Source organism: Acomys russatus, chromosome 7, assembly GCF_903995435.1.
Source record: "Acomys russatus chromosome 7, mAcoRus1.1, whole genome shotgun sequence".
Classification (NCBI taxonomy): Eukaryota; Metazoa; Chordata; class Mammalia; order Rodentia; family Muridae; genus Acomys; species Acomys russatus.
In genome coordinates, this window is record NC_067143.1 from 62,110,021 (window position 1) to 62,129,099 (window position 19,079).

At 49.7% G+C, this 19,079-nt stretch overlaps 1 protein-coding gene across 1 annotated transcript in view; it reads left to right on the forward strand.

Moving 5' to 3' along the window:
* Positions 1-875: 875 nt before the first annotated feature.
* Positions 876-19,079, forward strand: part of Tead1 (TEA domain transcription factor 1) — a 225,281-nt gene continuing 207,077 nt past the window's right edge. Inside the window, 1 exon segment of the mRNA XM_051149248.1 lies at positions 876-1,005. The gene's annotated coding sequence lies outside the window, so the exon portion shown is untranslated.

Here is a 19,079-nt window from a genome sequence, read left to right on the forward strand (position 1 = left end):
CCGCTTATGGTCGACCCCCACTTTCTCCTTAAAGGGACGGCGCAGAGCTGCCTTTTGCAGCTGGGCAAGACTTTATTTTTTGTTATTTAACCGTGTGCAGGGTTTCTGTAGACTCAACTCGCAGCACAAGTGAACTTCACTTCCAGGAAGAATGGGCAGGAGGCGGACGAGAACTCTGCTGTGTTCCAACTCAGAGTCTGCAAGAATTGTGAACTTGGGGAAAACGAAAGGGCTAGGGGAGGAGTGGCGGGCTAGGGAAACAGAACGCCGGGGCCTCAGTTTCCAGAAAAGCAACCTCCCCTCCAGCCTGGGAGCGCCGGAGCCCGTGCCCACTAGGAGCGGGTAAACTGAGGCACAGCAAGCGGAGGTGGTGGTGGTGGAAGTGGCGGTGGCGCAATCCCGGCCTTTTTAGCAACCGGCCTCCCGGCCTCATATTGCACAAAGCCCTGAGCGCGCGCGGCTCGCTCCCCCTTGGGCGCCAAGCACCGCCCCACGCACCCCGCCCCACATACATGACGTCACCGCAGCGGTAGGCCCCGCCCCACCCAGCCCCGGCGGCATGACGTCACCGAGGCCCCACCCCTCCGGAGCGAGTTCGGTCCTGGCGTTCATTTCATTCCTGTCCTCATTCCGCACATTCTTCGCATCGCTCGCGCCGCGCCGCGCCGCCCGAGCCGAGCCGAGCCTCCGCGGCCCCGCCGCCCGCCGCGAGCGCCCCCCCAGCACTTCGCACACTCGCTTCCAGCCCGCGGGGTGTCCGCGCGCCGGGGCCGGGGCCCGGGGCGGCCGCGGCGGGGCGCAGGCCATGCGCTGACCCCCCCCCCCCAAAGCGCAGCGTCGCCCGAGCGCGGGCAGCTGCCCCGGCGCGCCCTGCCCGTCCCGGGAGCCGGCGAGGCCAGGCTGGGGCTGCCCGACGCGGGAGCACCGCGGGGAGTATCGGCTGGAGTAGAGCGGGGGCGGCGGCCCAGCGCCCCGAAGTTTGCCGCGCCCGCCCGGGCGGCCGAGGTAAGTTGCGCGCGGGGCGGACTTGGGGGCGCGGGCTGCCTAGGCGTCACCGCGATCGACGCTTTGTGTGCGGCTCTCGGTGCTCCCGATGCTCCGGGAGGGGAGCGGCTGCGCCGCCCTGCAAGTTGGGCCGCAGCCCCGCGCGGCAACAGGCGGCCCCGCTCGCCTCTCCTTCACGCCTGTCTCTCCCGCGCTCCTTGTCCGGGAAGCGCCGAGTTCGGTGCGATCGCCGGTAGGGAGAGCGTCCGGCGCGCAGCCGAGAGCCTGCAGCGGGGCGACTTCCCTGGCGCCCGGCCCCTTCGGGGTCCGCGCGGACCCGGGCTCCTCCTCCCGGGAGATGAAAGAGGGCTCTCTCGCCCTTGCCGCCTCTCCAGCGCTGCCGCCGCCGCCGCCGCTCCAGTGCACATTCAAGTGGAAAATTTTCAGGAGTCAGCAGAAACATTGTGTCCAAAAAAGACTGAGTCGCACTTACCACCAACCCCGGGAGCCGACTCTCCTGGAAAACTTCCCCTCAGTAGGAAATACTGGGGGATTGTTTGTTTATTGGAGAAAAACCATCCCCAGGAGGGCCCAAAGAGGGGGAAAAAATCTGGGGACACTTTTAGCCTTTGTTCGCGGCAGCACCACTTGTTTTCAAAGTCCAGAGGCCCGTTTGAAAGAAAGTTCAACTTCTAGGAGTTTTCTTTTTCTTTTTAATGCATTAAAAAAAAACAACAACAACAACCCCAAACAAAAAACCAAAGCTACATTTTAAGAAGTCGAAAACGACGGAGCGGGGGGTGGGGGGCTCACACTTCGCGTATCCTCTTCCGGAGAAAATAAAACTCAGACCACTTTCCCTCGCTTTTAATCGTCTTTTTTTTTTTTTAAAGACTTATTTAAAGTTGAATGGTGTCACCCGTATAAAAATATTTATGAAACAATGAAATACCAGCCACCAGCGTTTCTCAGGAGGCTTGTTAAGTTCTTGGAAGCTGTCTGTGATTTACAGAAATGCAAATTGATCTCAGGCAGCGCTGGAAACTTACAGACAGATATTCCAGGAATCGGGAACCGTAGAAAGGCCGGGTATTAAAATAGCGCATTTGAAAGGAGCCGAGGTCCTTGGGGCAAACAGGTCTGTAAATACGATCAGATTTCAAAATAGTGAAAGGAAAATATTTCAATTCCTACGGATACTGCAAAGCTTAGACCGCTCCCCGCCTTGTGGCCTTTATTCGTTGTGGACGTTTAGGTGGTCTAGGTGTGCTGAGCGCCTGCAGGTGGTTCCCCGGGTGGACAGATCCTTCCCGTTAGGGAGACTCGATCTACCGGGAGCCAAGGGGTGACTTGTCTGTGCAAGCCTGAACTCCAGGGTGGGGGCTAATCTGCCTTGAGACTAGGGCTGGGAATCGTCCTTAGGCTGTACAGACTGTGCCAGGGGCTTCCGCCTTTCAGCGGAGTCTGCGTTTTTCTGTGAATAGCAGGATCTTTGGGCCCAGGCACATCTGAATGCTTATAAGGGCCAGACTTAGTTAGATCCAACTTTGGTAAGAATCTTCCCTCTTTAGAAGGAAACAGTAGAGCCAGTTACACCACGACTCCGGAAAGACAAATGCGTTTAAGCTGAACCTTTGTGAACAGCAGGCTTTGAAATTGTTGATGATTTTAAGGAGGAAAGGCGTATTTTTCTAATCTCAGTATTTCCATAAATGGTCATAAGATATTTTTGTGTAGTATTTCTTTGAATGTGTAACTCTGTGTGGGACTCTCAGGTTGCAGGTTTTCAACAGAGTTTACAATTCTTTTATTTGTTGTTGGTATAAAAAAAATGAGCTGAAAAAAAAAAAGAGCTGATAAGCTGTCTCCCTTACTTAGGCTTGCTGCTGTCCTCAGTGAACCATTTTATTTCCCGTTTAATGGCAAGTATTGTTTAAACTGCGGATTTAGGAAAATATTAGAATACTTTTTATTTTTTTTAAAACAAGTTTGAAACAAAGCCAGAGAGACACTTTGTCGTTACAGAAGAGTTAAAAAAAAGGGGGGGGGGGAGGGAGGAGGAAGGGAGAAAGAATCTTTGTGTGAGTTCCTCCTTACTAGGGTTCTTTATAAACTCTGGGATTATTGAAGATTTTGTACCAGCAAAGGCCAGGACTCACCAGGACATGTATATAGTTAGTGGCCTTTAATTTGAAGGAGGCAGACATCCTAACATAGTGTGACCAAGGTTGTGGAAACTGAACTGGTAACTCTGGGTTCTGCTGTGGCACATAGTATGTGCTTTCCACACAGCACTGCAAACGTGAGGGTGGTCTGGTAGGGAGTTGGCTTCCTGCCTCTCCTGCTTTCTCTCCCCGCCCCCATTTGCTGCATGCATCTGGGATTCTGTGGTCGCATACATACTTAACTTTGGATGCTGGTGGCATCTCCTGATTTGAGGAGAAGACAGAAAACTAAGAAAAAAAGAGAAAAAAATTTTTAAAAAAGTTCAGTAGTACATAACCAGTTTTAATTTTAGGTGGTTCTGACAATGTGCAGAAGCAAATGTAAGAAGGTATATCTTTATGGCACCGTCTGTGTCTAAACTTGTGTTTGGTATCATATTGTCTGGGAAGGTATATATTGAGCAGTCGGAGAGCCAAGCCCTTAAGCAGCATTAGGGAGCTGTTGCCGCCTTTGGAAATGGATAAATTCCCCTCAGTCCCCAATCCATGCTTGAACAAGAGCTTGAACATCTGTAGGATTACTTTCCTCTCTAATCTCATGTGTTATGGGTTAATTGTGAGCATAATTACACTGCTTGCAAGTGGAAATTGTGATGGCCTCTTATCACTGCAGAGGCCCGGACAGATAACTGTGTACAGTCCGGCGGCCTTAAAAACAATGATTTTATCCACGCAGAGAAATTAGGGGCCTTGCTCCGAAGCTACCATTTTTGGTGCTTGGTTTTGTTCCCCAATAAAGGGAGTATGAAAACAGAAAAAAAAGTCTCTGTGTATTTCTGAGTAGGAGATGTGCCGAATCTGCCCAGTGATACAACTTTGAGTAGGGTCTGTTCTCCCTCTACGCCCAGAGGCCTGAGAAATACTGGCTAAAGGCGAGTGCTCCACCCCCCTCAACTGCAAGAAAACCATCATCATTTTTGTTAACCAAGGCAACGTCTCTTTTAGAGTTTGGTAACTGGGATTGCGGACTGCTTATGTCCTACTTCTGAACCCAGTAAGGAGACTATATCGTGGCTCACCCTCACTGACCAGCATAAGCCGTGCTTGGCTGCCGGCGTGCGTCCTAGCTGTGTGCTGCCTTTTCTTGAGTCAGGTGTAGAGGCTTCAGTTCACCTTACTTTAAGTTGAAGCCTAAGTCATGTAGCATGAATATGTTTTGTTTCATACTCATCAGGGCGCTAAAGCCAAGCGGTTCCTGTTCAGGTCTGTCTTTAGCGCCATCTCAGGATGGGCATTTGCGTAGACTCATTTAGACGCGGTTTTGTGGCAGCTACTGTGCATCTCTGAACAGGGTGTTCCACCCACCTGCCTTCTAGGGTGTAGTGTGTAACACTGGAATATTTGGGTTTCCATTTTGGGGGGCTTTTTGTCTAGTTTCGAAGACGTGAGCGGAGTTGCCAGTCCCTCGGTTCTCTTTTCTATGGGCTGCCTCAGTGCTGCTCCGTGTACATTGCATTTGAGGGTGAAATGTGACCATCTCTTTAGAAATGTTCGGGCTTTGCTTTGGGACAGAGTAGGAGAGTTCTGAAATGTGTATTTTTTTTTTTTTTTTTCCACTTGGTCCAGGGGAATGGTAAGTTTTGGCTTTGTAGGGCAGGGACCAGGCCACTGTTTCCCACAGGGTGCGCTCAGATCCCAAGTTCCCATTTTGTTCGGTTATGAAGGTGGGTGTCTCAGGATGGTTTCCTGACATAATGGATGGGGACACACACACACACACACACACATACACACACACACACACACACACACACACACACACACACACACACACCTCTTTTCTGGTTGGATAATGGGAGTGGCATTCCAGAGAAGCTATTTTTTCAGTGTCATGGCTACCCAAGGGAGGGCCATGCAGCCCCCCTCCACCCCCCTTCCCCCCATTTCAGGCTGGTGTTTCTTGTCTTGGTGCTTTTTTTTTTTTTTTTTTTTTAACCTGGTCTTCATATTCGCAGTCGCCTCTGAGGCTCTGCTGTAGGATTTCGCTAGCTCTCTTTGTTTTTTGAAGCAGATCCTGTGCAGCAGGACTTCCTCAGCTTACTGTGTAACTGAGGATGGCCCTGAACCCATGATCTTCCTGCTCCTTCTCCTAACATGGTGGCTTACAAGCCGCGCCACTGAGCTCGGTTTATATTACACCCTTGCTTGGACTCACACTCCCGGCCTCATGCATGGCAGGCAACCCCTGTGAGGACTGAGCCACATTGTCAACCCTGGATTAATATTATTTCTTAATTGGAAAGAAAGGGTGTTGGAAAATGAGCTTAGATTTAAACGTGGTCCAACTTACTGATGACGAAGTTAGGCATCCCCGCCTCTGCAGGGGCGAGTTCTTGGAGCCCCCAGGCATCTGACAGCCCCCAGGCATGTATGACAGCAGTGAGGTCTAGGAATATACAACAGTAGTGATAGGCAAATTGAAAAACTTCTGATAATGGTGGCAAATGCTAATTATGTGAGAACATACTGAACTTATATTCTCTGGCATGAACTTTTAAAAAAAATACATCAACTGTGCTGCCTTTAAAAAAATTATAGGCACAGCTTTCTAATTATCATAATTCAGTTCAGCTTTGCTCTTGGATGGAGTTCAAGTGTAATCTCAATTTAACTTGAAAGGGATTAAAAAAAAATCTGAGAATGTTTAAGACAATTTGAGAAGTTCATCCAAGAATGTTGTCCACTTTGGTGTGGGGATGGTGGTGGGCAGATTAAATCAGTACCTTTTTGCAATAGTTCTGCTGTGGGTATTGAGAAAGAAACTTCTGCCTCCATTTGTGCTTTAAGCCACCCCAGGGACCTGCATCTTAGGGCAGTTTTTATGTCATCTGATTTTTTTTTTTTTTTTTTTTTCCCAAGACAGAGTCTCTTTGTGTGTCCTGGCTTTGTAGACCAGGCTGGCCTTGAACTCACAGCGATCGGCCTGCCTCTGCCTCCCGAGTGTGCCACCACGCCCAGCTTAGCTGTGGAGTTCTTATTGCAAACTAGTGTCCTTGTTTGTTTGTCTGTTTGTTTGATGTTTCTCAGTGCAATGGCCCTGACTGTCCTGGACTCACTTTGTAGACCAACCTGGCCTTGAACTCACATGGATGCACCTATGCCTGCCTCTGCCTCCATAGTGCTGGGATTATAGGTGTGTGCCACCACGCCCGGCTCAGTGTCTTCTTTAATAGGGAGTCACCTAGATAAATTAATATCTTATGATCATCTGCAATATTTAAGAAAATTGGAAGACACGTAGAATACTTATGAATTCACTGACAAAATCCTGGGCCAGCCTTTCGTGCCAGCCCAGCCTTGGGCAGGCGACACCTGTTACCTTCACACCTGACTTCCTGATGGCTTTGACAGCATCTGTCCCACTTCCCTGCATCCTAAAATTTTTCTTTGACCGTACTATCTTCTTCAAAGAAAACGAAATTAATAAAGTAAGGACAACTTAGACGGCCCAGTTCCTGCTGCCGAGGGCATAGAGAACCCACAGAAGCCAAATGACTCCATTTGCTCTGGCTCCGAAGAACTGGATTCACTTCGATGGGGGTGGAATAAAAGAAGCCGAGTGTTTTAAATAGTCACTCCCGGAGGCCCTCCTGGCCAGAGTGTTTTTTTTTTTTTTTTTTTTTTTTTTAAGAAAAGAGCATTGTCTGCTCCAGCACTAGCTGGGAGCCTGCTTGCTCACCCTCCCCCACCAGCCATATTCCTGTTCTGAAGTTGACATCTGCTTTTGTTCACCTGCTCTGTCCGCATCCACAAGCACATATGCAGATCACACACGTGTGCAGGTAGCCCTGGTGTCTGAGGTGAAGTGTGTGTGGTGTGTGTGTTTCAAGTCCCCACTAGGGGAAACACAAAGCTAATAGCACAAGATAAAATGTAAACACCATAGCCGGCGGCGTGCCTCTGCTGCTGAGCTTCTCTGACCACGGTGCTTTCTGGGCAGGCGAGCCTATTGTTGTTGTAGCAGAAGTTGGGGCACCATATGGCCCATGAGGGTCTCTGCGAAGCGGTCTACTGAGTCAGGTTATCAGTAGCACTTTGATATGCCTCGATTTCTTCAGATAACCCATCCACCCGGGGCTGGGCTGTGCTGGGGCCTGATTCCCAAACCATTGTGAGCCCTTATTTATTTTGGTAGGATTTCTTTCAGTCCTTTCTCTCTTGATGCTTCCTCACCTCAGAGCTGCTCTGAGATGCTAGCGGTTAAACTAAAGTCAGAGTTCCCCATCATCTGAAGGGATGCTGGTGCTGTCGGAAAATCCTCCTCAGGTGTTGCCGGTGACAGACCAGCAAAGAACAGACTCAATATTGGCAGAGCCAAGCGTTCCCTTAATTAGGAGTTGTCTTTTGTTTTAAGTACCCAGGAGATACCATTGCTGCTGTTTCTAGTATGATAAAAGGTTTCTGTGATAGACCTCCCTAGTTTTCTTTCACCTTCATCATGAAGTGCAAAAAGGCTTGGCATGTATGTCTGGAAGGGGCATGTATGATTTGGGGACAGGAAGCGGCTGCTTTTCATAACCAGGAATTGTTAAGAGACGCTTCTAGAATATTGCTCAAGGCAATTGAAAGTCAGAATTAGCCGATTGGTGAGCCTCTGGGCCCTGCACACAGGGATGGCTGAGGAGGTTCGGCCATGCACATGGTCACTGGTTTGTCAGCCCCTGAGCAGATGCTTTTACCTCAGTTACATACACCTGGGAAGTTGAGGTGAGACCCTTTTCCCAGTCATCTCCCCATCTGTACGTGCACACCCACTCTTCAGGCCCCTCACCTGTTTTCTTTCTTTCTTTCTTTCTTTTTTTTTTTTTTGAGACAGGGTTTCTCTGTGTATCCTTGGCTGTCCTGGACTACTTTGTAGACCAGGCTGGCCTCTAACTCACAGTGATCTGCATGCCTCTGCCTTCCGAGTGCTGGGATTAAAGGCGTGCGCCACCATGCCCGGCTCCTCACCTGTTTTCATGTTTTGACATTTGGATTTGTAACTGAGGGCACACAGACTGGTTTCATGGCTGACTCATGACTCACCCGCCTCATACCATGAACACCAGCCGCAGAGCCTGAAAGGCTGGACTCCTTAGAGGCCCGTGAGGATGTTTGTTGAGGGGAGAGGACCATGTTCTATCTGTTTCTCCTTTTATCCTCTGGTGGGGTCAGGGTAGGTGGTTTCTCAATTGTCTGTGAGGCTGTCTGCATCTAGGAATTTAGAGGAATCTTCATGGAATTCAAAAACAATGAGCACAAAGTCCTACTGTAAAAAACTATTTACAGGGGGCTGGAGAGATGGCTCAGCGGTTAAGAGCACTGACTGCTCTTCCGGAGGTTCTGAGTTCAACTCCCAGCAACCACATGGTGGCTCACAACCATCTATAATGAGATCTGATGCATACTGTATACATAATAAATACATCTTTAAAAAAAAAACTCTTCACTGACTGCGTATGTGTGCCATCTTACTGGCCCACTTTTTTGTATAAAAGGACCAGGAAAATAATCCAGACCATCTTCTCTGTCTGGCATCACCAACTCCCCAGCAGAGGCCTGCAGTTGTTTCCAGATGTGATTCCCAGGGCTTAGGGCAGAGCTCTGCTCTGGCTGCTGTGGCCCTGCTCTGAGTGGGGTCGGGGTGGAGGGGTGGGGGTGAGGGTGGGGGGTGGTAGGCTGTAGAGCCCCTCCTGTGCCTCAGAGCACTGAGGGGTCAGGGGTGAGCCCAACAGCAGCTCTGAATGAAACTTGCAGTGACTACACTGCTCAGCTTCCTGCCCTTAGGTCTCTTCTCCTTTCCTCCCGGGCACTTGGCCATCCGGGTGCTCCTCATCTTTCTAGAGCGGTAGCTTGTTACTGAGCATTGAGACAGTGACAGTGACTTGGTGATCAGGAGGAGGCAGCCAGCGAGCAGTGTCCAGGCCCCTCCAAGACAGACAAGCAGAGGGAGTGACTGATAAGCTGGTGGGGAAGGTTTGTGTATTGAATTTCCTGAGTTCTAAAGGGCAAATCTTTATTTTCTTTTCACCTTTGTGGTACTAAGCATCAAACTCTATTCTATTCCCCCAACCCCACTCCCGCCCCCGCCCTCTTTCTCTCACACACAGGGTTACATCCTTAGTCCAAGAGGTGCTTTTTTCTTTTATTCTTTTATGTGTCCCAGGCTGGCCTGGAGCTCACTCTGTACCTACCCTGAGGATGACTTTGAACTGGTGGCCATGTTCCTACCTCCTGAGTACTGGGATTATGGGCAGGCATGTGTCACTGGTTGTGTGGTGCTGGAACTGGAACCCTGGACTTCCTGCAGACACGCGGGCCCTCTACCAGCTGAGCTATATATCTCTGGCCGGCTTGAGTGTTTTGGAAGCCTAATTGTGTAGGAATGGGAGGATCTTGGGGCTGGCCATGCTGTGGTCTTGATAATCCATGTGACTGCAAATACTCTTCAGAGCGCGCAGACTATACACAGTCAGTGTGAGACAAGTCCCAGAGTGGGTAGTAAGCGCATCTCATACTGTCACATTGCCAGGGGTGAGGTTGTGTGGAGAAGTGTAGACTTGGGTCATTCTGGACTGTCTCAGCTGCTATGTCTCTGGGCTTTGGTTTTCTTCATCGGGGTGCTTCTTCCGGCCTGGTGTGGTGGCTCATGCCTTTGATCCCAGGGAGGCAGAGGCAGGTGGATTGCTGTGAGTTTCAGGCCAGCCTGGTCTACAAAGAGAGTTCCAAGACAGCTAAGGCTACACAGAGAAACTCTGTCTTAGAAAAACCAAACCAAACCAGTTTGCCTCCCCTCTCTTTTTTTTTTTGGTTTTTTTGAGACAGGGTTTCTCTGTGTAGCCCTGGCCATCCTGGACTCACTTTGTAGACCAGGCTGGCCTCGAACTCACAGCGATCCGCCTGCCTCTGCCTCCCAAGTGCTGGGATTAAAGGCGTGCGCCACCATGCCCGGCCTTGCCTCCCCTCTCTTACCACTCCAATTTGGACAAGATCTTTTTTAAAAAAAAAATATTTTATTTATTTATTATTTATACAGTATTTTACCTCCATGTGTGTGCCTGCACGCCAGAAGAGGGCACCAGATCTCACTATAGATGGTTGTGAGCCACCATGTGGTTGCTGGGAATTGAACTCAGGACCTTTGGAAGAACAGACAGTGCTCTTGACCTCTGAGCCATGTCTCCAGTGGCCTTGGACAAGATCTTTTTATATAGCTCAAGTTGGCCTGGAATTCATGATCCTCCTGCCTCAGCTTTTGGAATGTTTAGGATTGCAAGCTGGTACCACCATGTCTGTTTGCCAACCTGTCTGTGAACCTGGAGAGAAGGCTCAGTGCACTAACTAAAGTATAAAGTATTCACTAGCCTGTTGACTTGACGGACCAGACTTTCCAGGGACTGCCTCAGGGTCAGCCTGCAGGGTGGCTTTGGAGGTGGTTCCTCAGGAAACCAGGTTCTGTCATCCAGACAAGGCTTAAGCAGACATGCAAAGTCCCTACCGTCATCACTCGGAACCCCCAACCCCAATACAGTAAGTAGAGGAAACCATCAGTAAATATATAATAGTTGGAGTTATCTTTGCAAAGCGGTAATAAAGAATTACCTGAAAATTCTTCAGAATACAGGTCATTTATAGCTTTCCAAAAGAAAAGTCTTCGGGGGGGGCTTTCTTCCTGATTGCTGAGCTTGGGGTCTATAAATTCTTTTGCTGACTGTTGGAAGGGGCCTTTTCCTAGGGAGACAACATAGAAGAACTTAGACCTTTGTGGAAAACCATTCCAGAAACATGGGGGTGGGAGGGGGTGGGGTGCGGATTCTGAGGGCACCTAGCCTTGGGAGGCAGAGAGGGACACACACAGCTCATGCCTAACTATATTGTCCTCTCTGTAATTTTAGTTTTTACTCTTTTTGTAGCTGTGGTTGATCTGGAGCTCACTACATAGAACAGGCTAGCATCAAACTTGGCCTCCTCGAGCTAGGCGCTCTCTGGAACTCTGAGACTGCTTAAGGCAGGGCTGCCTTCCGGTTCCTCACCTGGAAAACGGGATGAGGCATTGGAGTGGCACTTCCGCTGGTCAGTGTCTGCTCTCAGGCCGGCTGCAGGAGTGGCTGTTCTTAGCGCCCAGACTGCAGACTGCACAGTTGCCCTTTGCTCCTCTAAGCCTCTCCTTTTCTGGATCTCAGGTACATTTCACATGCTAATTTGGGTGCTTGTGCGCAGGTTGCAGCTTTTTTCCTCTGTTTATTTTCTATTTGCATATTTAAGGGGGTAGGGCATTTGTTACCTTAAGTGGTGAATATCTAATCCCAGGTATTTCCTGGATAAGTGAGCCAACTGCTGGACTCCTCAGAAGCCAGATTGCCCGTTGCTCTTTTTATTCTTTTGAATTCTTCCACCAGTTCACGTGGGTAGTTTTTGAAGTCAGCTGCTCCTCACTGGTCCTGCCCTGCTCAGATTCTCAGCTAGAGATCAGGGTGTGTCATTGACCCTGATTTTTAAGGCCGCTCTGGCTGAACAGGCTGAGCAGTTAAACGTTGCTCTGTGGGAGCCCGAGCCAGGGACCACCTGCGTTTTATCGGCTTCCTTTCCTTATCTCTTAAGAAGCCATGCGTGGAAGGGTGGTGCACTACCCAGTCCGATTTCCTAGTCTGAAAAGCTAAAAATGTCGCAGGGAAGAGAGCAATGGTGGTGGAAGAAGGCAGGGCTGGCCACAAGATTTCTCAACGGGACAGAGCCCTGTCCCTGGCTTTCCTGAGAGGCTGTGTGTTGTATAGGGCAGAGGTTAAGCTTTATAGTGTGTGAACGGTGGCTTCAAAGTGATGCACCTGGGGTCTAGTCACTGCCCTGACTGCCCTCTGTTGTACACCCTGCCAGGTCCCGTGAGTTTTAGTGGTGGTTCAAGCAATTAATTTTTAGGCTTAATGAAAGGAGCTTATGTCAGTTTGTTGGGTGTCGTGAAGTGGGGACAGGAAAACCCAGAGAGGCCCTTTAAAGCAGTGGTTCTCAGCCTTCCTAATGCTGTGACCCTTTAGTACAGTTCTTTGTGTGGTGGTGACCTCCTAACTATAAAATTGTTGCTTCTTCTTACTTGCAGTTTTGTACTGTTAGGAATTGTAATATAAACTCAACCTGCAGGTTGAGAACACTGCGCTTAGAGGGACCTGCAAGGGTATTTCAAATGGAGCACACTGGGTTGAGTGTAGCCCTGGCCCAGCATGTGAGAGGATTTGGGTTCTTCCTTGTGTAATCTGAGCCCTGTGAGTCTGAGGCAGGCAGCTAGATCTCTGTGAGTTCGAGGCCAGCTAGAGCTACATGAGACCCTTGTCTCAAAACAAACCAAGTGTGGGGAATCTATTACTTACTAAGTGCCAGTAATGTCGAGTTACTGGCTCCCGGATGATGGGTGCTTTTGTAGTTGTTGATTAAATTTACTTTTTTGTTTGTTTGTTTGTTTGAGACGGGGTTTTATAGAGCCCAGGTTAGGGTCAAACTTGCTTGCTGTATAGCTAAGGAGAACCTTGAGCTTCTGATCCTACTGTTGAGATCTAAACCAGGGAACTAACTATGCCTGCTTGGCAAGCGCTCTTAAGCTGGTGGCATCTAAGGAGATGACATCATGAGGGATCATGTAGGAGATGAAGTCACCTCTGGACAGGACATGGGACTACTTGCCGAACATCCAGTTTGTAGGGGAAGGAGCCCAAGTCACTTTCTTTTCCTTCCTTCCTTCTTCCTTCCTTCATCTATCCCTTCCTCCCTTCCTGGACTCACTTAGTAGGTAAGACTGGGCTCGAACTCACAGAGATCCTCCTGCCTCTGCCTCCCGAGTGCTGGGATTAAAAGCGTGTGCCACCAACCACTGCCCAGCTGGAATGTAGCATTTCTAATAGGAGAATGCTGCTGAGGATGGGACCCAGGACTTCCTGCATGCTGGAAAAGTGCCTTACCACTCAGCTGCATCTCAGCCCTTCGGTTATGTCGGGGGAGGGGATTCTTGGAGGATTCCCTTACGCACATGCTCCATTTTAGCCAGACCCCTCCACACCCTGTGCTGTTCTGTGGATCAGTTCCTAAGTACTGAAGTGGCCAGACTCAGACTCAGACTGCTGGTTGGTTTCCTTTTAGACCAACAGTTTCATTTAGAAGGAACTTTTGATCCATTAGATTCTGGAAGGTTCCAGCGGTACTGTGAGCTCTCGTGTGTATGGTGTAGATCCTCCTTTGGGGCCTTTGGTCCTGTGGAGAAGGAGCTGGGGATCTTAGGTTATCAGTTCCTACACAAGGGTGGGGGAAACGGGGTGGAGTCTGAGGAAGGTTTGGAAGAAATCCTTGCCTCAACCCAAAGTCAGTATGAATCACTCAGGGTTAGTGGGTCTTTCTTGTTTGTTTTTGAGACAGGGTCTCACTGTATAGCTTGACTGGCCTGGATCTCACTCTGTAGGCCAGGCTGGCCTCTGAACTCAACAGGGATTCTCTTGCCTCTGCTCCGGGAGCACTGGGTTCAAGGGCCGGCGCCACCACGCCCAGCTCTGGGGGCCTCATCTAGCTGTGTTGTCTCCACTGCTCTATTCTGTTCAGTGTTTTTGAGGTCCCAGGGAGAATGGAGCCTTTGGATTTGGTCTCTGAGCCCAGGGTACACATTTTCATTGATGCTGTCGGTTGACAAGAGGGCACTGAAGGTCCTCGGGGAGTTTGGGGCTTGGCCCCTCTGTTCCCTGCCACGGGGTCTCCTGTGGCCTCAGGCTTGTGCTGGGATGGGACTCAACTAGCCAGGCAAGTTCTCTTACCTTGGTGGCATACTGCCAGCTTTTGGTCTAGGGTGATGTTGGGGTGTCTGCCCCTGGAGCTTCTTGGGTGCGTGAGGTGAATCTGGGAGTCCACACTTCTAAAGCAAGCCTACCCCCTTGCCCTTTTAAGTTGTAATAATTCCTGGGCTTCCCAGCGGGAATTTGGGTAGGAAGGGGGTCGGGAGAGGTAGGCTCTGTTTTAAACACCAGTCACTTAAACGTAAAAGCTGCATTTGTAATTGAGGCCCCAGAAGAAGCTCTGAGAGGTTTAGTAAGCTTCCCAAGGTCACACAGCGAGTTCTTAGACGTGCCGACTAACAAAGGATTTAGGGTTAACTCACCTATCAGATTTTATTGTGGAATTTGAATGGGTTAAGGTAATCCTTGATATGGAAACAAAGAGACTTCTCAGTTAATGCTTTTTTGCATTGGAAAGGGGATGGATGGTGAATAATGCTTTATCTCTGGCAGTTCCATTTTCTCTATCTTGAGTATAAACCTGTGGCTGAGATCTTAAAACAGTTGGGTGTGGCCCAGGGGAGCCTTCTATTTGTCTGGCAGGGAAAGAGCAAAGGTTAGCTTTAGCTTTTGGCTTTAGTCTTTCAGTACTGCAAGGACCTGAGACTGGCCACTGGGAATGGAGAAGGTGGGGGTCTGTCTGCCTCCTGTGGTCTATGGGGGAGGGGGAGGTATGGCCGCGAAGCTAGTGATTGCTTTGCCCTCTCTTGGTTGGCTGTCAGAAGACTTTAGTCAGTTCCCTGAAGGCTTCTTTATGCCAATGACTCTTGCTAGGATAGGGTCCCCCAGGTGACCTTGAAGAATTCTACCACCACTACCCTCCCTAATCCCCCCCCCCCCCAATCTTCCCACCGGGCCAGCACCTGCTTCTCAGAGACTGACCTTGGAGATGGGGTGGGGACTAGGGTGGTCCTCTCTCAGGTTTTTTGTTTTGTTTTGTTTTTTGAGGCAGGGTTTCTCTGTGAGCCTTGGCTGTCTAGACTCACTTTATAGACCAGGCTGGCCTCGAACTCACAGCGATCCACCTGCCTCTGCCTCCCGAGTGCTGGGATTTAAAGGTGTGCGCCACCAGGCCCGGCGGTCCTCTCTCAGTTTTAAGAGAGTGGAAGATTTGTAACTTGCTGTGCTCTCTCCAGGGGGTGGGGTGGTTTTGTGGGTTCTTTCTCTCCATCACAGCTGCTCCCTCAGCAGTCCCTTTTAGATGCTTCTTGTTGTGGAGTTTTGGCGTGACACCCTCAGCCAGGTTCACTACTGTGCTTGGTGCAAATCAGCCCAGCAGAGTGTCCTTGCCATTAGACCTACGTCCCGGCCTTTTTTTGCTATTGACCGAGTGACCCAGGCCAGGCACAGTGTCCTCCCCTGAAAAGTGGGGGAGGGACTGATAGTGCTTGTGGGTGTGAGGACCCTGAAATCTCACAACCAGCTTTCTGGAAGCTTTCCTGTGTGTCCCTCCCAACTTTGCAGATGCTCGCTCCGCCGCAGGTCTCAGTCCAGCTAAGACCCTTTTCCATCTGCCTCCTTTGAGGGAAGGTTTCAGGCTTCCTAGCTTTCCTTCTTGCTGGAGTTCCTGCTCTTGCCCAACTCCCTCTGTCCTTTCTTCGTCCTTCCCTGTATTTTTCTCCCCTTCTGAGACACTATCTTGCTCTTAGCCTAGGCTACCCTCAATCTTACATCCTCCTGCCTCTGTCTTCTGAGCTCTGGGATTGCAGATTGCCAGGCCTGGCTTTTCTCCCACTTTAATGGGTTCTCTCCCCCCCCCCCCACCCATTTCTCGCCAAAAATGGCCATGGGGGAAGCATCTCTCCTTCCTCCGACTGTACTGGAGTTCTTGGCTTACAGATGACAGCTCTTGGCCTTTTTGCAAAGACAACTTGCTGTGATTTCCCTTAGCTGCTGCACTTGAGTTTGACTTCCCTCCCTCATTGATCCTGAGGACCGCTGTTCTTACCTGCGGCCTGGACGTAGTTGTGGGCTCCTGGGTTATTCCAGGGGTCAGCGTGGTACCTCCTAAACAGTGTGGTTGTAGTTAAGACTGTGGTCACTGTCACCCTGAAGCTGACTGCCACCCATTGCCTCTGCTGTCTGACATTCCTGTTTTTATTCTGTTTTGAGATTTTCAGTCAGGAGAAAGTGCAGCCTAGCAGAGGGCAGGACCCCACCCCCATCCCCCTTCCAGCCCCCTCCCCTGAGCTATTTCAACCTAGCAGCCGCCCTCTTCCAGCCCCTCTCCTCCAGCCCTGTCTTGGAGCACTTCTGGTTCATCTGTGGAGTTTTCAGTGTCTGTTCATATATTAATTGCTTAAAAAAACAAACAAACAAAAACAAACCACTGGGTGTGGGCCGGGTGGGGCTGGAGAGATGGCTGTGGAGTTAAGAGTGTTTGCTGTGCTCCCAGTGGAGGACTGGAGTTCTGGTCCCAGTACCCAGTCTGGCTTGTAATTCCAGTTCCAGGGGATCTGATGCCCTCTTCTGGCTCTGTAAGTACTTGCACCCAAGTACGTACACCCCACACCCCACATGCACTGTTAAACATTTAAAAAAAATGTCTAAAACCCCACCAACCACAGTGCCACATTCACACGGGCACCTTCGTAACTGCTTAGCATCGCTGCTCAGAGCTCCTTGATTGCCTCATAAATGCTTTCTCTAGTTAAGTTGTTCAAATCAGGGTCCAAGCAAGACCAACAGGTTAGGCTTGGCTGCCGTTTCTTACAGCTCTGTGGGGTTGGGGAGATGCCTGGGTGGGTACCTCTTGCCACACAAGCACCAGGACCTGAGTTCCGAACGTTAGAAGCCACACGTAAAGCTGGAGGAGGTGGCAGGAACCAGGGAACCCAGCATTCCCACAGCGATGTGAGAGGTGACAGTCACAGGCCAACCAGCCCGGAGCACACACCAGTGAGCAAGGGTCCCTGCCTTAGACAAGGGGGAAGGAAGGTAAGGACTTTTGACCCTTGCACTGCCCCCGTGATACGTGTGCCCACGCATACACGTGTGCCCACACATACACGTGTGCCCACACATACGTGTGTGTGTGTGTGTGTGTGTGTGTGTCTCTCCCTAGATTCTGGAGCTGCTCCACATACTGCCTTTTAAATCTGGAATTTGATCTGTTTTGTGTTGCTTTTATTTAAAAAAAAAAAAATAACGTGTGCTTGTGTATGGGTCTATGCATGTGAGTGCAGGTGCCTGTAGAGGCCTGAGCCTTTGGATCTTTTGGAGTTGGAGTTTTGCAGGTGCTTGTGAACTGCCCATACTGAGCGAGATAGCTGGAGGCCTCTCCAGCCCCCAGTTATTTTAATTTTTTTGACATATACACATAATGTCTGCTCTGTCTCATGATGGGAGCTTATCCCTGCTCCGTGTCCCATATTTCAGGTACTTTTCCCTGGTTAGAATTATATCTCTTTGCCAGCTGTTTGTTTAACCTCGCCTTCCATTTCCTTAAAAGGAGGGCAGCGTCACCCCTCAACCTGTGCCTCACTTAGGCAAGTGTCTACCAGTCTGCTGCTATACTCTGCCGTTTTCTGCTGTGGCTTTGTGATTTTTGTCATCATAGACTGTAGGTTTTCAGATGGGTCTGAATCTATCTACTCACTCGCGCTCACTGCTGGCCGGCAGTGGTGGCTTTCATTGCCTCCTGGGTCTTTTTCCAGGGACCCTCTGCTTCCTCAGTGCTTGGTCTCTTGTGGGTTCCCAGGCTTATGACAAGTATCTCTGTAGTTTATGTTCCTTCTGTGGGAAGAATTTTGATGTCGTATTTTGTTTTAGCTAGGGATTCTTTTTGTTTTGTTGTTGTTTTTTTTTTCCCCAGACAGGATTTTTCTGTGTAGCCTTGCCTGTCCTGGACTCACTTTGTAGAACAGGCTGGCCTTGAACTCACAGCGATCCTCTTGCCTCTGCCTCCCAAGTGCTGGGACTAAAGGCGTGCACCACCACGCCTGGCAGTAGCTAGGGATTCTAATCATACCCTGCTCTAGCTTAGAATTGGACCTTACTTCCTACATCATCCCTGGCTCCGTCTTAAGAACATTGTGTACATGTTCGCATGCTAGGCCCCTTTGGGTCTGATTTCCTATTTTCACACATCTGCTGGTCACCTTAGGTTTTCCTTGAGAAAAATTAGTCAGGTGCAGTGGCATGTCCCAGCATTTAAGAAGAAGACTGAGGCAGGAACATGGCCAGGAGACTTACCTGGGCTATATAGTAAGACCCCCCCCCAATCTCCACCGCCAAGCTTCCAAACCCACTAAACATTCCCCAAATTGAAGACTCACCTGCACTTTAATGTGGTCCATGGTTTGATTTAAAAAACCAAAGCTCCTTCTCCATGTTGCCCTGGGAGTTGTCTCACCACCACCACCACCACCACCACCACCACCACCCCCATCTGCCAAAGCAACCCCAGGTGGCATGCCTCACTCCTTGGTACTCTGGGTTCCGCATACTGCAGGCTTTATTTGAAGATGCTACCGGGGCCATTTATGTACATTTGTTCTGTAAATACCGGATTAAGGGCTGTAAGTCCTCCGTTCAGAGTGTTTAAAGTAGAGTGTATTTAATGTTTCAGTCATTTAAGGAATTTATCACCAATTTATTATTTCCATTAGTAAAAAAAGAATGTTGACTTTGTAGTTCAGGAAAGGTCCCCAGGGAGCACGGCTATTGCTTTACTAACATGGGAAAGCCCTAGTAAGCGCTATACCTCAAAAATGAGTGGGTTTTTTTTTGTTGTTGTTGTTGTTTGTTTTGTTTTGTTTTTGTTTAATAGGCCCATTAGTAAACTTATTTTTAGATATTCCTGCCTCTACTTCTTGGAAATTGTTCCGTGCCCCTGTTCGTACCACTTAGGCAGAGAAAAGGGGAGGGAAGGCTCATTTTTAAAAATACCAGCTATAATCTCTTCAGAAGTTCCGTTGGCGTTTGGGCTTTCAGCTTTAGCGGATTCTTTCTTGTTTTGTTGGCAAAACAGAGCCATGTGCGGTGCAGCACAGCCTAGAACCAGCATGAGGGAGGGGTCCGGAAACTGCTGTCTCCTGACTCCACTGGGCTGACCCCCTGGCCTGGGGAATCATGGCCTGCATTT